The 17,258-nt window shown below is 45.5% G+C and overlaps 1 long non-coding RNA gene across 1 annotated transcript; it reads left to right on the top strand.

Annotated features, from left to right (window-relative positions):
- Positions 1 to 713: 713 nt before the first annotated feature.
- Positions 714 to 6,039, top strand: LOC135174944 (uncharacterized). Its single transcript, XR_010302152.1, has 2 exons — positions 714 to 930; positions 5,472 to 6,039. It is a non-coding gene; the product is annotated as an uncharacterized LOC135174944 (long non-coding RNA).
- The last annotated feature ends 11,219 nt before the right edge of the window (positions 6,040 to 17,258 follow it).

Genomic DNA, 17,258 nt, shown 5'->3' with positions numbered 1-17,258 from the left:
CTTGGGAAAAACATAGGCCTTGCATGAGGCAGGCAAAAGCTAAGTGTGTGTACCTTGTTTACCACAGAGTGTTAACAGAAGCAAAACAAGTCTGGACAGGCCAGAGTCCTTAGACTTAATGGCTCTAGGTTCTTTGTCCTCTTTCCCACGGTTGCTTCTTCTCAGAACAGAAGGAGGGAGAGCAGAAAAAATGTGTCTGGGCAAGCCAGGACATGTGTAAGCCTGTTTTGGCCTATTTAGGCCTATCATGACAGCACAGCTGCTGAGGAGATAGAACCTCAAGAAGCTGAGGAAAGATTTGTGACCATAGGTTTGTTGCTTTTGCCCTGGAACCAAATTCTCATTTTGTGTGAAATTGCTCTTTCTTCTGTGTATTCTACATGTGATTGGTTCTTCTGGATAGAAGAGCTTCATACTTAAACTTCATCTCTGTGTGCTGTGTAGTGCAAATGAATAATGGTCAACTGACCCCAAACAACTTTGGAAATATCTAAATTGTGATCTGTTCTGTTATTCCTCACATTTCAGTTAGCCAGCACACAGCAGCTGGGGAGGAGGAGAGAGTGAGAAAGGCAGGGCATGGGCAGCTCATACAAAAAAGTACAAATGTGTCTTTCCTTAATGCTACTGTTAATAGTCTAAATTGAACTGCTCGTATTTGGCCAGAGTGCTTGAACCAGCAAGCCTTTTCAGAAACACAACAGCATGGGTTGGTGTACTCTGGCTCCGGGTGATGCTCTCCAGCTCTCTTTTCAGCAGTAAGCACTGGAGTGTGGAAGCAAGCAATTAATGTTCTTTGGAATTTCTCTATCATCCCACAGAGTGTTTGTGTAGGTGGTTTCAGGATGCAGCAGGAGTCCATGGTGCTGACTTCAGAGCTGAATGAGCTGAAAGGAGGTCTTGGCCATAACTCAGGAGCAGATGCAGTAGGTATGCAAGTCTTCATCAGAAAGCAAAAACACCTCTCATTTGAAAGTGCCTGGTTTCCTTGTTCTGTCCCATTTATTTTCGCTGAGGCTGTGCCCAACACCACTGTAAGGTCTTGGGGTGACTCTCCTGTGCCATCTGCAAGCGTCCCCAGCTGAGACCGCTCTCTGTCAGAAGGCTTTCTGGAGATTCATCAGTGTGTGACCTTTCTTTCCCACCTTGACAAGCCAGTTCTTTGGGCTATTTGCTGTTTGGGTTTATTTTCAGGTCACTATTTTAGTAAAGAATCACAACCATCTACTTTCATATCTCATGGTTTGATTCCTAAATTTCTCTCAATAGAAGTACCATCATTTTTTTTTTCTCTCTTCCTTTATTTCCAAGGTAGAGAAAAGTAGCATGAACATCTGAATTCATTTCAGGAGCCCTTTCTCTTCCAGCTCTGCATAACAAGGAATTAGTGACACGCAGTAAGGATTTAGAAACCCTCCCTGGAGACCACATCCTTCAGATCTGTGTTTGCTGTTTCTCTGCAGGGATCCACCGGCTGATCTGAGAGGCTCTTCAGTGCAGCATGAATACTATCCTGCTGTGAATTCAGCAAGGGTCTCTCGAGTGCTGTAGCCAGAAACAGTTAATCAGAATAGCACCGATAGAGCCAATTACCGTTCAGGCTGCAGGTTCAGCCACTCGTGCATGTGCCACAGTTATTCATTCACTTGCCCCGCTTAGAGAGTCTTGTAGACTTTGAGACAGGCTTGCGGTTTTCCCAAGCAGGAGCTCTTCCTTTTCTTCCACACATCTGCACAGATACTTAAACCAAAGGTTTCTCCCTCAGGGCTGTGCCATTGTCTTTGCTATTTCTGAGGCGACGCGGGTGATTTAAGCCTTTTAATATAACATAGCTCTGCTCTCTCTCTTCTTGCCCCTTTACAGTATTGACAGAATTGAGCATTAGTCCAGGTGAGAGCACAGTGCTAGCAGTCTGGCTGCTTTTCTGATGGGTGTAGGTGATCTGAAACCTCAGCCCAGCTGTCTTTTATTTATATATCTGCAGCGATTCCTTTGTAGTCCAAGGCACAAAATATCAAACCCAGATCTCTTTCCCCCTGCCCACTCCTCTTTAAACTGCATTACCTATGAAGATGAATAGTTGGCTGCTGATGTCCCCACAGGAAGAGGTGATTTTGTTAGCTGCTTTTGTCTATGCTTCTTTAATTCAAATAATTCTTCTCACAGTTTAACATTTGGTCCATTACACCTAATTATGTTTGTATCAATTTCTGGACTGGGCGATTCCTATTTGGGGGGAACAAATTCAGACTGCCTGGCCAAAGTTCCCTGTAGTTCTTTATGTTTCACTCTTTTGAAGAGCAATCATGACCATGAAGAAATAGGATCTGTCTTTGGGGATCAGCCAGGAATATGCTGCTGTCTCAAGGAGTTTGCAAAGCAGTAAAGAAGATTTTCTGTAATACCATTTAGAATTTGAATGGAAAAGTGAGTAGAAGGATCAAAGAGTTGGTATGGATGGAGATCTTTGCCTATACCTTCATTGTATCTTTCTGTCCTTTCTTTACCCCTTCGGCCTTTACCCTTCCTGACTGTCCATCTTTCCCATCCTGCCCTCACTGTACCCACAGGGTCCCTCCTGCTCTCCTCTCTCTCTGTCCTAACACCTCACAATCTCATTAATTTCAATGCAGTTTCCTTTGGATATGGATCTCTGTCCTGTTAGCTGTGTCCTCCTATCCAAACTCCCATCTCAGCTTGGCTCCCTGGCACTGGGGACATCTGGCCCTCACCCCAGCCCCACTAAGGCTGAAGGTTAGCGGTTACTCTCATTCTAAGTGACCATCTCTCCCTTTCTCAATCACTGGCACTATCATCTCCTCTTATTCATCACCTAGGCTTACAACCTGGTTGTCATCCTCACCTTAGACTCTCCTCTATATTCTCAAGGTTGTGTATACATTTTCCCTGTATATTCTGACAGACCTGTCTTTCCTACCAGTCACAGAACAAAGGTGATGTGGAGGCACTTTCCTCTCATTTCTTGAGTCCTGCAGCATCCTCTCCTGAGCAGACTCAGACTTAGCCCAACCTTCTGCTATGCACACTTTTTTTCTAGCTCATTACTCCTGATGATTTTCACCACCCATCTTTTCCCTGGGCTCCCCTGGCTACACACATCCATGCCTTGCTCCATATTGAGCTCTTACAGAAGAGTTCTGAGGCAAGAACCATCTTGGCTCTGCATTTCTGCAGCATCTGGTTTGTGAACCATGAGTGCAGGTCCAAAAATAAGAATAGCAACAATGTGTAAGCAATTCCAGCCCAAGTTAGCAGAGGCCAGAAGCTGCTGTGCTCAGAAGTCTGTTCATAAATCAATGTGAAATGTGCTGTCTGAGCATAGCTCCCAGTAGACACACATCTGCATAACACATACCACTGACACAACTGGTGATGGGAAAAATATCTAAACAGATCATTCCCACAGCTGTGCAGGAATGAATAAAGATGTCTAATTCCCCTGTCCCTGGGGTGAACCCTGGAGCAGGTAAATGCACTTCTTATAAATTGGAGGTTTTAAAAGCAGAAGGACCATTAGGAAAGTCTAATCTGACCATACTGGCTAGAAGGTATCACTTGACTCTGTGTCAAGATGATAACTGAACTTAGAAGAAAGCAGAAGACATCCAACCTTCACTTTAAAATCTCAGATGGTGGAGAGGCAAGTTCATCCCCTGGTGAGTTCCAATGCTAAAATGTGCTTTATCCCATCCTGAATTTGTCTGACTTCAGCTTACAGCCATGGGACCATGTTGTGCTGTTCTTTGCTCTGTGGAAAAAGAATCCTCTTTATAGAAATCCTCACCCACTTTTGGCATTTATAATCTGATACCCAAGCACTCCCTTGAATAGACTGAATACATTTCCTTTTACTTGGTGGCAGGATGACCAGACTATCAGTCATTACATTATCATGATTGCCTCAGATTTTCAACCTCCTTTTTTCCTGAAATGAACTCTGGATTGTAGAGATTGGTCAGAGAGAGGGCAGCACCACCACTCTTCACTGGTTTTCTGCTCCTTTACCAAAGAACTACATTTATTCTGCTGGCCAGACACGAGCATGGGACAGTGTCCATTGGTCACTCATGAAGAAAAATTGTATTAGCAAAGATTTGTATTTCAGTCCTAGTTCAGTCAATTAAAGGGAATTCTGTGCTGGTTTTGGGCACAGCAATTGCTCCTCCAGTGCCCAGTCACTCACACTGAGCATCTTTAGCTGCAGGATCACAGGGAAGCAATGAAGAAAGTGATGTTATACACACCCAGTTCTACAATATCACTAATACTGTAGAACTTTGGCTTCTTATTTGGAAATAAAAATAGGGACATCTGAAATGCTTTGCCTTTGCTTGAGTAGCTCAGGTTTTATGAATTTTTATATCTTGTCTGTCCTGTTTTCAAATTGTTAAATCTGCTTTAATTTTTTAATCATAGCTGGAGGCAACATATTTGACATTCTTTCTCTAAAGTGAATTTTGCCCTGCTAAACGGTAAGATTGCCAGGGCTGACTTCTTTCTGGCAGAACAGCATCAGGACAAGTTGAGATGGTGAAGGAATTGCCTTTCAAAAGGGCCAAGATATCCCCCAAACCAAAGCCTTCTCTGTCTTTGATGAGTACAGAGATGATGTGCAGATAAATCCAGCAAAGGCTGGCCATCAGAGACAACATCCCTCCCTGTGCAGCCTTCCACTCTGCAGGAACCATCTTACCTTTCTTTCATCACTCAGAAAGCAGCATCTGACCTCAGAGAACCTTGTGTAGAGCCCATACGGCAATGGGAATCATGACTCTCATGACATTACTGACTGAGCAAGAACAAGGATGCACGTCCAGCAGGTGTGTGGCCCTGACGTGAGATAGTCTTATGCAGATCAAACTTCCCTCTTGTAGTTTGCCTGAATAAAACAAAAGGGGGGAAAGGCATCTGATAATGAGAAAACTTGGCACCACAGATAGTTAATGCAATTGAACTCACACTCTGCTCAGCTTTCACAACTGGGTTTTTACTCTGACGAGTTAATTCACTTTGATGTCCCTTCTGTCCCTCTCCTGCTTTCACTGAGCCTGAAATAACCCAACTGTCCATCTTGCTTATGGAATTACTGAACTTTTAAGAGAACACAAAGTGCTCTCACATGAGGATTTGGGATTAAAGCTCTCTTGTTTATGTTAAACATAACATCTTAATTCTTCCACTGCTGGAGGGCAAATGAGTCTCCACAACCCCAAAGAAACCTGCTTTCAAGCACTATAGCAAAGGCCACTGTGATTTGTTTCTCATTACAGATGTTCTTTCCGGTAAAGTTGTCCCATGGTATATGACAGTTCTCTTACAAAATAACTTTATGCAGTTTAAAGGGGGTTTATGTAAATGCTTTCCATTGTAAGACAAAGTATGCTTAATTATTAGCACATTTCTTTTCTCTCAAACCGCACTAACCAGAGAAATATCTGACTCTTTTCCAGGGAAGCCGTAAGCAGCACAACTGCCTGCCACCCATATCTCATCCAACACTCAAGTTGCTCTGGATTTGGAAAAGGGAATCCTACTGAGGCTGGCAGTTCCATGAACTGGGTTTAACTCCATCCTCCTGGCTCTGGGAGTACGTGCAGCTTCTGATGTATGTGCATATCTGCAGAGACAGACCTGTGGGAAAAAGGGGCAAAGCAGTGAGGATTACTGAGTGGTAGATTGCAGCAGACTACCAGAGAGATAAGAAATGCTCCTGCACCCCATGAAGTCCCAAGGATGAAGGAAATGAGAAATAATGTGCCAGATGCAGCAGATACAGTGGTTCAGAGATCAAGAGAAAACCTGGGAGAGTGGGGGAAAAGCAGAGGAATTGGGAAGAAGATAGGCAAAAAAAGACACAGGACAGGAGAGGAGGGGCAGTGAGAGAAGTAACTGGTCAAGGAAAATTAGAAAAGAAGGACTGAGAGAAGGAATTAAGAAGTCTGAAATGTAACTTACTGAACACCTTATGACAAAACTATTGAAATTGGAACAAAAAAGAAACAAAAGGAGTAACTAGAATCCTAAGGTTATTTTCAAGTGAGCACCGCTTGCCAGTGTCCAGTATAAACACCATCATAGACACGAGCACTTTCCCCAAGGAGCTGACAGCCCTTCTTTCTGCCCTGCCTTTCACTGTGCAGTCTCACGCTGGCCAGCTTGCATTGTCTCTTGTCCTGCAGAAAGCTGTGCTTAGTTTGGACAAGACCAGCCTCTTTACTGATCCACATGCTCCTGACCTGCTTGCAGCCAAAGAGCTGTTCTCCTTAATCTGCATGTCCTTCCTATTATGGCCCTGCCATCGCTCCCTCTTTTGTCTGAGTGGCTGGAGAGCAGCCAGACAGAGAGGGATCTGGGGGTGCTGATTGATACCTGCCTGAACATGAGCCAGCAGTGTGCCCAGGTGGCCAAGAGAGCCAGTGGCATCCTGGCCTGCATCAGGAATGGTGTGGTCAGCAGGAGCAGGGAGGTCATTCTGCCCCTGTTAGACCACACCTCCAGTACTGTGTTCAGTTCTGGGCCCCCCAATTTAGGAAGGACATTGAGATACTTAAGTGTGTCCAGAGAAGGGCGATGAGGCTGGGGAGAGGCCTTGAGCACAAGCCCTATGAGGAGAGGCTGAGGGAGCTGGGATTGTTTAGCCTGGAGAAGAGGAGGCTCAGGGGTGACCTTATTGCTGTCTACAACTACCTGAGGGGAGGTTGTAGCTAGGAGGAGGTTGCTCTCTTCTCTCAGGTGGCCAGCACCAGAACGAGAGGACACAGCCTCAAGCTACACCAGGGGAAATTTAGGCTGGAGGTGAGGAGAAAGTTCTTCACTGAGAGAGTCATTGGACACTGGAATGGGCTGCCCGGGGAGGTGGTGGAGTCGCCGTCCCTGGGGCTGTTCAAGGCAAGATTGGACATGGCACTTGGTGCCATGGTCTAGCCTTGAGCTCTGTGGTAAAGGGTTGGACTTGATGATCTATGAGGTCTCTTACAACCTTGGTGATACTGTGATACTGTCTCATGAATGTCCCCATGTCTACTTTAATTTCTGAGCCATTTAAATGAAGTTCCAAGTGAAAGAGAGGGATGAGATTTCTCGTCTGGGATGGCTTCAGGACAGTGAAGGCTCCTAGCCCTCCTGCCAACATCCATCAAGACTCACATGAGATATGTCCACTCCCCTCAAAGAACCTACTCCCCAGCCACCAAGTTTCTCTCTTCAATTGCTATTGAGAGGACATCAAATCACCTCGACAAACCTCACACAATGGCTCAGTGCCCTCCTCTGCTAGTACATGAACTCTGCACTTCTTTGTGTCTTGAGTAGGGCTTGTTCTTCTCTGGTAGGCTTTTGAATGGGATTTTATGTCTTTTTGCCACAGAAGTGTTCACAGAGCACTTGACTTGAAAGCACATCTGCCCTGTCTTTGTGCAGGAGTATTATTTGGATTTTAGAAATTGCCCTCAGCACAGGATAAAACCCCCTACACTTAACCCTAGGAGCTAACCCAAGCATGTAGACAAGGTAGTGAAGTGGGCTCTGATCCAGCTCTCTCACCAGAGACTGCTTCCTCCTCTCATAGAAATTAGCTGTTTCATTGCTGAGTAAAACTGTCCTCCTGACTCAGGGGAATTTCTTCCCCTAGGAGCTGGGTTAGCAATGCCACTGCCATGCATGAGGGGTTCACTTCAACAGTGAAGATAAATGTAGATGATGTCTAGGGGATGGTCCAAACTGGCACTCAGGGCTCACTGCCCAGAACAAAGGCTTAGGAGATGACAGATGTTCTTGAGCTGCTGGAGATCCACCACTACTTATTTGCATCCATGTGCACGTAGCACTTGTTGAGCCACCAGGAAAGACCTTATCTGCTGTTTTCATTTCCAATGGGACAGTAAGAGAAGAGCTGCCTTCTGCCGACACCCTTTTAAATATTCTGCTGTGCAGAGGCTTGTTGGAGCTAGCACTGAGCACAGGCAGTGTGGAGTCTTGCAGGAGTCTGAAACACTGAGGAGGGGCTTTAACAAAACAGAGTGTGCAAATAAATGGCTATCCCGTTTCAGGAGTTAATGGCAATAAGAATACAAAGCCACTTGCAGTCCCTCCACCCCCTTGCTGTGAATTCACTGCTGAGGTTCAGCTCAGAGCTTTGCCTACTGCATAGGTGATACCACAACCATAAGGGGTAGAAAAACAACTCTTTCACAGAGCTATGTTAATCTCCAGTTCTGATTAAATATATCCCAGCTGCTAGGAACAGCTGTGGAAGTTTTTCCTGTGCCTTTTTCAAGTGTGATGCATTCCTCCTCTTCACCATTCCCTCATGAAGGGGGGAAGAAGTGTGTTGGATAAAAGCCTTGCTCCAGGCCAAAAAAAAAAAAAAAAAAAAAAAAAAAAAAAAACCCAACAGATTCAAACTGAAGCTTTGCATAAATCTGTCACATTGATTCCCTTGAGAACAACTGCAACCTAGAAAAACGGCACAGTGGAGAAGGCACGGGTGTGAACTCCTCTTTCTTTTTTCCTTTTTAATTGGTTTGTAAAAGGGGGAGGCAAAGTTGCTGTGGACGGCCCTCAGAACATGACTCATTTCACTCTGCTTTAAGTTTTGTTAGCTCTTCCAGGACTACCTCTGTCCTGAAAAAACACCTTATTTCTAAGCCAGAAAGCAAACGGGGAAGTTCTCCTGTAGCTGCTACAAAAGCCACATTAATCACCCGGTGATGCTTCTGCTGTTTTATTCTCTTGCCTTGGAACAATTTGTGAGAGGTTTTTGCTCTTCTCTTTCACTTTTAAATGCTAATGTAGCAAAGATTTGCTGGGTTTCGCTCGGGGGTGGGAGGGCAGCCTCTGAGGTTCAGTGATGTCTTTGGCCCCGGGGTCAGCTTTGTATCCTGCATGAAATTTGTCTCTTTTACTTGAAACAAAGAAACACTGTTGTTACAAACACTTCTTGTCTCCTCAGACCAAGCACTTTCATCCCCAAATGCTTCAGCAACAAGCGGCCAGATCTCACTCTCCCAGCGCAGAAGCAGCTAAGTTCGTCTTTGCTGAGGCCCAAGAGAGTGATACAGAAGTACAGAATCACAGAATTTACCAGGCTGGAAAAGTCCTCTAGGATCAACCAATTGTTAACCAACCTATTACTTAGTGATGTTGAGGTGCTGGAATGTGTCCAGAGAAGGGCAACCAAGCTGGTGAAGGGCCTGGAACACAAACCCTATGAGGAGAGGCTGAGGGAGCTGGGGGTGTTTAGCCTGGAGAAGAGGAGGCTCAGGGGTGACCTCATTGCTGTCTACAACTACCTGAAGGGAGGTTGTAGCCAGGTGGGGTTGATCTCTTCTCCCAGGCAACCAGCAACAGAACAAGGGGACACAGTCTCAAGTTGTGCCAGGGGAGGTATAGGCTGGATGTTAGGAGGAAGTTCTTCCCAGAGAGAGTGATTGGCATTGGAATGAGCTGCCCAGGGAGGTGGTGGAGGCACAGTCCCTGGAGGTCTTCAAGAAAAGACTGGATGAGTCACTTGGTGCCATGGTCTAGTTGACTGGCTAGGGCTGGGTGCTAGGTTGGACTGGATGATCTTGGAGGTCTCTTCCAACCTGGCTAATTCTATGATTCTAGTGCTTCTAATTCATTAAACCATGGCACTAAGTGCCCCATCTAGCCTCCTCTTCAACATCTCCAGGGATGGTGACTCCATTATCTCCCTGGGCAGCCCATTCCAATGGGCAATCACTCTTTCTGTGAAGAATTTCTTCCTAATATCCAGTCTAAACCTGCCCTGGTGCAGTTTGAGACTGTGTCCTCTTGTTCTGTCCCCATTCCAGATCAGGTAGGATGGGGCTCTGAGTGACCTGGTCCACTTGAAAATGTCCCTGCTCACTGTTGAGGAGATGAACTAAATAACCTTCTGTCCTGGAAGGCTAATGGGCCTATTAGATGTCCTGACTTACCTCAGCCTTCTGCTGATGGGGAAACAAGGGCAGGAGGAAAACAAAGGCTTGGGCCATGATGTCCCCCTCCCAAAGTGATAAACAGGCACCCACAGGTGTTTAGGTACTTGTTAGTGTTTTGCCCAAATAAGAGTAAGCAAGCTCTGGTTTTGCCTGATATGGTCAATTTTGCAAATGCCATTTTGATTGGGGAATCTCTTTGGTCAAGGGAGCCATCACACTCGGGCAAATGATATAAACTGAGCTAAATTGTAAGCAGTTGTGTTGCTTCTGCCTTCCTGCCTCTGCCTCACTGCTCTGCCTCAGTGTGTGCTGCTCTGCTCTGTGTTCTGCTCTGCTCAGACATGCTCTGCCCCACTGCTCTTGGCTTGGACATGCTCTGTTCTGCCTTGTGCATCAGACCGCCTTAGCCCTGATGTTTTGGGCTTGAACAACCTGGAAACATCTGCAAGAGATCCTGCCTCTACCTCTGCAAACCTCCATGCCAAGAAGAACCAGGACAGGTCAGAAATTGTCTGCCTCTTTCCCAGCAACCTGCTAGAGCCTGGGAAGATCTAGAAGCCTCTCAAAAGCTATCAAGACACTGAGTGGTTCCAATGCTGCCACAAAGGAGCCAAGGACTATCCTGAAATTCCTACTCCACTGCAGTGAGTAGCACAGGTGTTCCCTAGGGCTCCAGGCTGCCTATCTGGAAGTGAGGCAAAGCCATTTTATGGCTAAACTTTTCCGTTTCTCTGATTCTCCTAAATGAATGAATTGCCCATAAGCATCCTTGTGAAGATTCTCCTGAATGAATTCAAGCCCAAATGTAACTATTTTGTTTATAGTTGTGGGCAGGGATTTCCAGAAATAAAATATAACTACATATTTTATAATTCCTGCCTTGTTAATTGCCACAGCTAAATCACCCTCAAAGGCCCTTTGGACCCAAACTATTACATGGTCTTCAAGAAAAGACTGGATGAGGCACTCAGTGCCATGGTCTAGTTGACTGGCTAGGGCTGGGTGCTAGGTTGGACTGGATGATCTTGGAGGTCTCTTCCAACCTGGTTGATTCTATGATTCTATGATTCTATGGTTCTATCCTGTTAAACATCCTGCACTTGTCTTAATCTGAGACTAGAGTTAATTTTCCTTCGAAGTGACAGGCATGGGTGGTTCTTGCTCTCTCTCTTCATGGCCATGTTGTTTGCATTTTCTGCAACCTCCAAGAGATATAAGGAACACACTAATCTGTTTGTTTTCCCCCAGCCAAACTGTCAGCTCAGCCAGGCCTGCAGCCTCAGAGATTTTCTGAAACAATTTCCAAGACATCCATACGAGACACTGTCCTGGAGTCACAGTATCACAGTATCAGTATCACAGTATCATCAGGGTTGGAAGAGACCTCACAGATCATCAACTCCAACCCTTTACCACAGAGCTCAAGGCTAGACCATGGCACCAAGTGCCACATCCAACCTTGCCTTGAAGTGCCCCTAAGTTCCTCTCCTGCCGTGACTTCGGGGGGAGAGGGAAAGCCGCCTGGTTCCCCCCCCCCCCCCGCCTCGCCCGCCCCGCAGGCGTGAAGGGGGTGAGCAAAGGGGTCCTGCCCGCAGGAGCAGTGCCCCGTGCAGTGCCCACGCTGGGATCGCGCTGGGATTGGCTGTGCCTTTTCACGCCTAAGGTGTGGTAATTCTGCCCTTTGTCTAGTGAGGGTATAAATATTGGGGTCTTCCTGCCTTTGGGGGTTCCTGCCTTGGGGATTCATCCCTGCCTGGACGTTCATAAGCCTAACGACTCCTAATGGTCCACCTACAGCCGCTGCAAAGGGAACGACAGAGGCAGACTGCAGGAGGAAGCCTGATCGTGAGTTATTTTGGCTCAACTTTATCAGTAAGAAACCCGCTATTAATTAATAGCTAAAGCCTTTTCCAACTGCTGACTTCCACAATAGTCAGGTTATTGATGGTATCCCTGTAGATAATTCTCATGCAACTCAATCTGCTAGTTAAACTAAATTAATCTTTGTATATACAGTTTTGGGGGCGGGTGTTTGGGAAAATAAAATAACTACTTTGGTATAAAATTCCCAACTCGGCCACACATTAATTCCTGCCTCCACGACAGACACAGGGCACCCTGCTCGTGTCTCAGGACTGACAGCACTGTCAGAGTGCTGGAGGCAAGGCACGGTGTCCAGAGTGTCAGGAGACAAAGGCTGCCCCAAGATGGCTGGAAAGAAGCATCACTCTCATAAGGGTGTGAAACAGAACCACCACACTGGCAGGGATGCTGCAGGCACCCCTTGCCTGGGTCTCCTCTCAGTCTTTGCCACCCCACACAAACTCTGGCTGGCTGCAGCCCAGCTACACACCCCCACCTTTGTCCCTTAGTCGTTCATTATCTAATTAAGCAGGAGGAGTTCGGTTAAGGCTCTGTTGTAAAGAAGGAATTTAGTTTTGCCACTGCAGTCACAAGGGCTGTACATTTCTCAGGCACTTAGATCTCTATCAGGCTCTCTGCTGCAGAGATAAGTTTTGCTGAATATGTGTTGGCTGACACAAGCCTGTATCTTAAATAACATAAGTGAAATGTTTTGAGGTCCTTTTCTTTTGGAGCTGTTTGTTTGTTTATCTGAAGTCTTTCCCCAGTCCATTGGCGAAACTACAACTGCAGTAAATGAGGTGAAAATGTTGAGGACTGTGTCGGGTACCACTAGTCACAGTGTCTAAGCATCTGGCAAGCTGCTCTCTCCAGGTGGCCACTTGACTTGGTGACCACTTACTTGTCTCCTGTGACTGTCTCAGAAGCATAACCTGTTGGGTTTAAAGAGCCCACCAGATTGCTCACTGCTTTTTCACAACGAACCACCCCAGGACTCATGGTGATGATCCAGGAGGTCCATCACTCTGACATTAAGGAAGCTGCCTCCCACCAGGATAACCCTAATCCTGCTCAGCAACAAGCTGAGAGTATATGGAGAATGGTTTACCCATGGAGGTAATTTTGCATTTCAATGCTGCACTGCTTGTGTTGGAAGCCAAAGTAATAATAAGATTCGGCCAGGTTCTGTATAGGTTGAAACTTGACTTTTGGCTCAGCTTTTGTCTGACAAAAGGCAAGATTTTGGCATCCCTATCAGCAGCTTTGCTTCTGGGGCTGTCATTTCCATTCCAGCAAAAAAAGCCATGGGTGGCTTGCTTCCTGACTGAGGAAACCTGTGGTCTTACAAGTTGTGGTGTGTTGGGTTTAAACAGATGAAAAGTCAGAATTTGTGAGATTTTTGCAGCCTATGCAATTCACTCATAATGACAGAGCTAGCATGAATTCCACCACTGTGGTACATGGCTGTGCATGGGGATGTGCAGAAGTTCAAGCTAGTGCACAGCTCTGCCTTTTCTGTAATGACCACAGAAACACACTGAATCACACAAAGAGTTGTGATGGACTGCTTTGAAGTTTCTCATTTCAGTAATCTACCAACCCTCAGCGAAATCAATGGGAGGCTGAAATGGATGCTTTCAACGTGAGTTGGGTTGCTTGTTGAAACCAAACCTTATTTGAATCACCTCAGATTTTCCCTCTCAGATCCAAGAAATTTACTAAGGACAAGTGCTACCATGCATAGACATGATATGATTAATACTCTGCAGCTTGGATCAGAGTTCAGATGTCTCTTAAGCAGAAGATCTTTTTCTATCCAATGTACAGAAGTGCTAGAAGGCAATTTTGTGAGACTAGTCCTTGGTTCTGAAAATCACTTCCCTCTTGCTTCAACTTTCATTGCAGGCATTTGAGAAAGTGATGAGTCCTGCATGGACTAAAGATTGCAGAATGGTTTCTAGAAGGTAATGCACTCAAAGACAGTAAAACCAAGCTGGCCCAGCAGGCAGGGACTTGGGACAGTAAAATTCCCTTTTCTGCAACTGGCTTGCTTTGAGCAAGTCACTGAGGGTCACATACTTAAAAATAGGAGTCTTAGTTTCATTGCAGCCTAGATTCCTATTTGTAACTAGGAAAAATACCTTCTTCATTATCACAGTGCTGTAGTGAAGCAGGGCCTGGAGTATCACAGTACTGGGAATGGGAACTACATACACAAAGCTCCTGTGGTAGGCAAGAGTTCTAACTCTTGAATTATATAAGAATTTATACTAAGAAGAAGAATTTATAACTAACAGATAAAGGAAAAGAACTACAGCAGTGAAGTGTTCAGAACTGCTTTCTGTGTGCTTAAAGGTTTGGGAAAATGCCTACAGCTTCAAGTAGGTGCTAGGGAAATTAATTATGATAATAAAACTTCTGAGAAGAGGTGGAAATGCTGGAATGATCAAATCATGTGTAATTATGAGGAACATTTTCTGTCTTCTTGGTAACACAGAGCTGCAAGGAATGTGTGTGTTGCCTCCAGAAATGTTAGGGGCCAGGATGTCATTCTTTCAGAAACAAAACAGATAAGAACAGAAAGAAGGGGGTGGGGAAGGAAGAAAAAGAAAGCCTAAACCAAACAAATGCCTCTCAGGTCACGATGCAGCAGTCAGAGCTTTGAGAGGTGGCCAGGGGAAATTCCCTGAGAAGCTTCCCTGTGCTCAGGTAGGAATTCCTCATCCTTAACCTTTGTTTGGGATTAGCTGAATCATGTTACACGGTTTTATTTTTCACTCCAGCCTACATTCCCAGTCTGAACACATTCAAGTGGATTATCAAGGACAAACAAGCCTCTACTCTTCTTTCCTCCAGCTCTCCTTTTCATGGTTGGAGCTTCTTTCCCAACATACTGGCCTCTGTCAGAGCCATGTTGCTCTCAAAGGGCAGTAAGCAAAGCCTTCTGAACCCAAGAGCTAAGTGACTGCTCCTTCACTGATATATTCAAAGGCAGTATTTGACAAACTGTTGCTCCTTGCAAAAAGCTGTTCATAAAAACCCAGCCCTGGTGGCAATTCAGTTGCACAATCACTAAACCCTGTGTATAGAAAATCCAGGTCATTGGTGACTGTCTAAGGCTGTGCTGTTTCAAGGTGAATTAAATACCTCCTGGTTTCTCCTGGCTTTGCAAGGCTTTTCCTAGATTCACACTTACTGCCAGCTGCTGCATAGAAAGCCAGTGGAGAGAGATAGGGCTAGGAAAGGGGACATAGATGGGTCACGGCTCTTATTGTGCTACAGAACATTGGAAAGAAGAAATTGGGAACAAACAAACAACCCAAAAAAACCATCTGGCATTGCATGCCATGTAAATGAAAGACCTTGATCTTGCTCTGCTGTTTGGGAGAAAGGCTACAAACTCTCCTCTGCTTTAAGGCAGCAATAGCTGAGACTCACTTAGACTTCTTCTCAGAGACTTACTCTTGCAGGCTTCATCCAAACTACAAACTGGGTTCCCAACTGCAGCTTGTGTTGTTCCCTTAAAGAAAGCTTTGATACACAGTAGTGGGACTCTTTCACACACCATCACAGAAAGAGTTCTTCTCATGTGTTATAGAAATGGCATACAACTATCTTTGGTACAATTGTTCAGTGCATGACATGGCTTGTCCTCAACATGACACCCAGAAGCCCTGGCACAGTGAGTGTTTAGCATTATTGGAGAGCATTGTTCTGCTGGATAATCAGCAATATTTAACCCCCTTTAAATCACCCTGTCTAGCTTCTCACACTACTTAGGATTCAGAGCACCTTTCCTGGACACTCTTCTAAAGGATCCCTGGAGATTTCATGAAAGAAAGGAAATCTTTATTTGTATTTTGTGTCTTTGGCTCTGCAGTAATGCTATCATATATTTCCCAGATCACTGACATCTTGGCACTAATCCTCACTGGATTTGTTTGCTGTCTATATCCTGCTGAGGCACTGGAACATGTCCAGAGAAGGGCAACAAAGCTGGTGAGGGGCCTGGAACACAGCCCTGTGAGGAGAAGCTGAGGGAGCTGGGGGTTGCTTAGCCTGGAGAAGAGGAGGCTCAGGGGGGACCTCATTGCTGTCTACAACTACCTGAAGGGAGGTTGTAGCCAGGTGGAGGTTGGTCTCTTCTCCCAGGCAACCAGCAACAGAACAAGGGGACACAGTCTCAAGTTGTGCCAGGGTAGGTATAGGATGTCAGGAGGAAGTTCTTGACAGAGAGAGTGATTGGCATTGGAATGGGCTGCCCAGGGAGGTGGTGGAGTCACCGTCCCTGGAGGTGTTCAAGAGGGGACTGGCTGAGGCACTTAGTGCCATGGTCTAGTTGACTGGCTAGGGCTGGGTGCTAGGTTGGACTGGATGATGTTGGAGGTATCTTCCAACCCGGTTGATTCTATTCTATCCTATCCTAATGTCTTAAATGTTATTTACGCCTTTACTGACAAGTCCATCAATAGGCAGTCTACCCTATTAAAACAACACTACTCCTCAGAGAAGTGCCCTATTCTCAGTGGGTTCAATAGGGAGATTCTCAGACCCAGCATTTGCAAAGAATACACCATGCAGCCAACTTCCATCTGTAAGCTGCAAAAGCCACCAGCGTGGCATACCAATCTCGTGTGCCATCCTACTGCACCCCTTCCTGATGATTCACTGGGACAAAGAGACTCTGTCCTTTACCTAGGGTGTAATTTCACCAGGGATGCTAGAAGTTTACTGCAGTCTTTTCCAGAGATGACAGCTTTCAGCAAGGAGATGTTGTGGAGCATTACATAGTAGTGGGCTTCTTGCAAGAGTGTCTATACGCCCTTCAGAAACACCTCCAGTGGTGTGTTTATTGCCTGTTTGTTTGAGTTTTTTTGCACTCCACGAGTTAAAAGCTGTTGTTTGTCAGGCTCTTTTCTCCTTCATGTACTTTATATGATCAACTCTCAGTAAGTGCATCACATAAATTTTAGGATGAAACCTAGAAATAGCTTAGACCCCCAGAGAGTTCATTCCCACAAACCAAAGATGCTTTCAAACCATTCTGCCTGACTGCATCCCAATAGCAAATGATTCAAGACAGCAATCCTTATTTATTTCTGCCCTTCTTTTGCTAAGAACTATGATGACAGCACAGCATAGGGTGAGGTTGTAATTTTTTCTATTTTGATGTTTTTATCCCATTTTCTACCTCAGTTTGTACCTAGTTCTCAGATACGTTAGCTCAAGCTAGGAAATAACTGCCCTGCTTTCAAGTGAGATGGGATTTACTCAGCTGGGGGCCTGTTTTGCTCAATTATTAATGCTGGAACACTATTGATTTTGCCTCCCTGAGCTTAGTGGTGAACAAGTGCTGAAAAATAGAAGTGGCAAGCAAAGGAATAAGGAGAAAACAGCATCTGCTTCCAGCACAGTTCAGCCATCTGAAACTGA

This window comes from Pogoniulus pusillus, chromosome 4, assembly GCF_015220805.1.
Source record: "Pogoniulus pusillus isolate bPogPus1 chromosome 4, bPogPus1.pri, whole genome shotgun sequence".
NCBI lineage: Eukaryota > Metazoa > Chordata > Aves > Piciformes > Lybiidae > Pogoniulus > Pogoniulus pusillus.
Note: the sequence above shows the minus strand (reverse complement) of the source record. Positions and strands in the feature narration are given on the sequence as shown.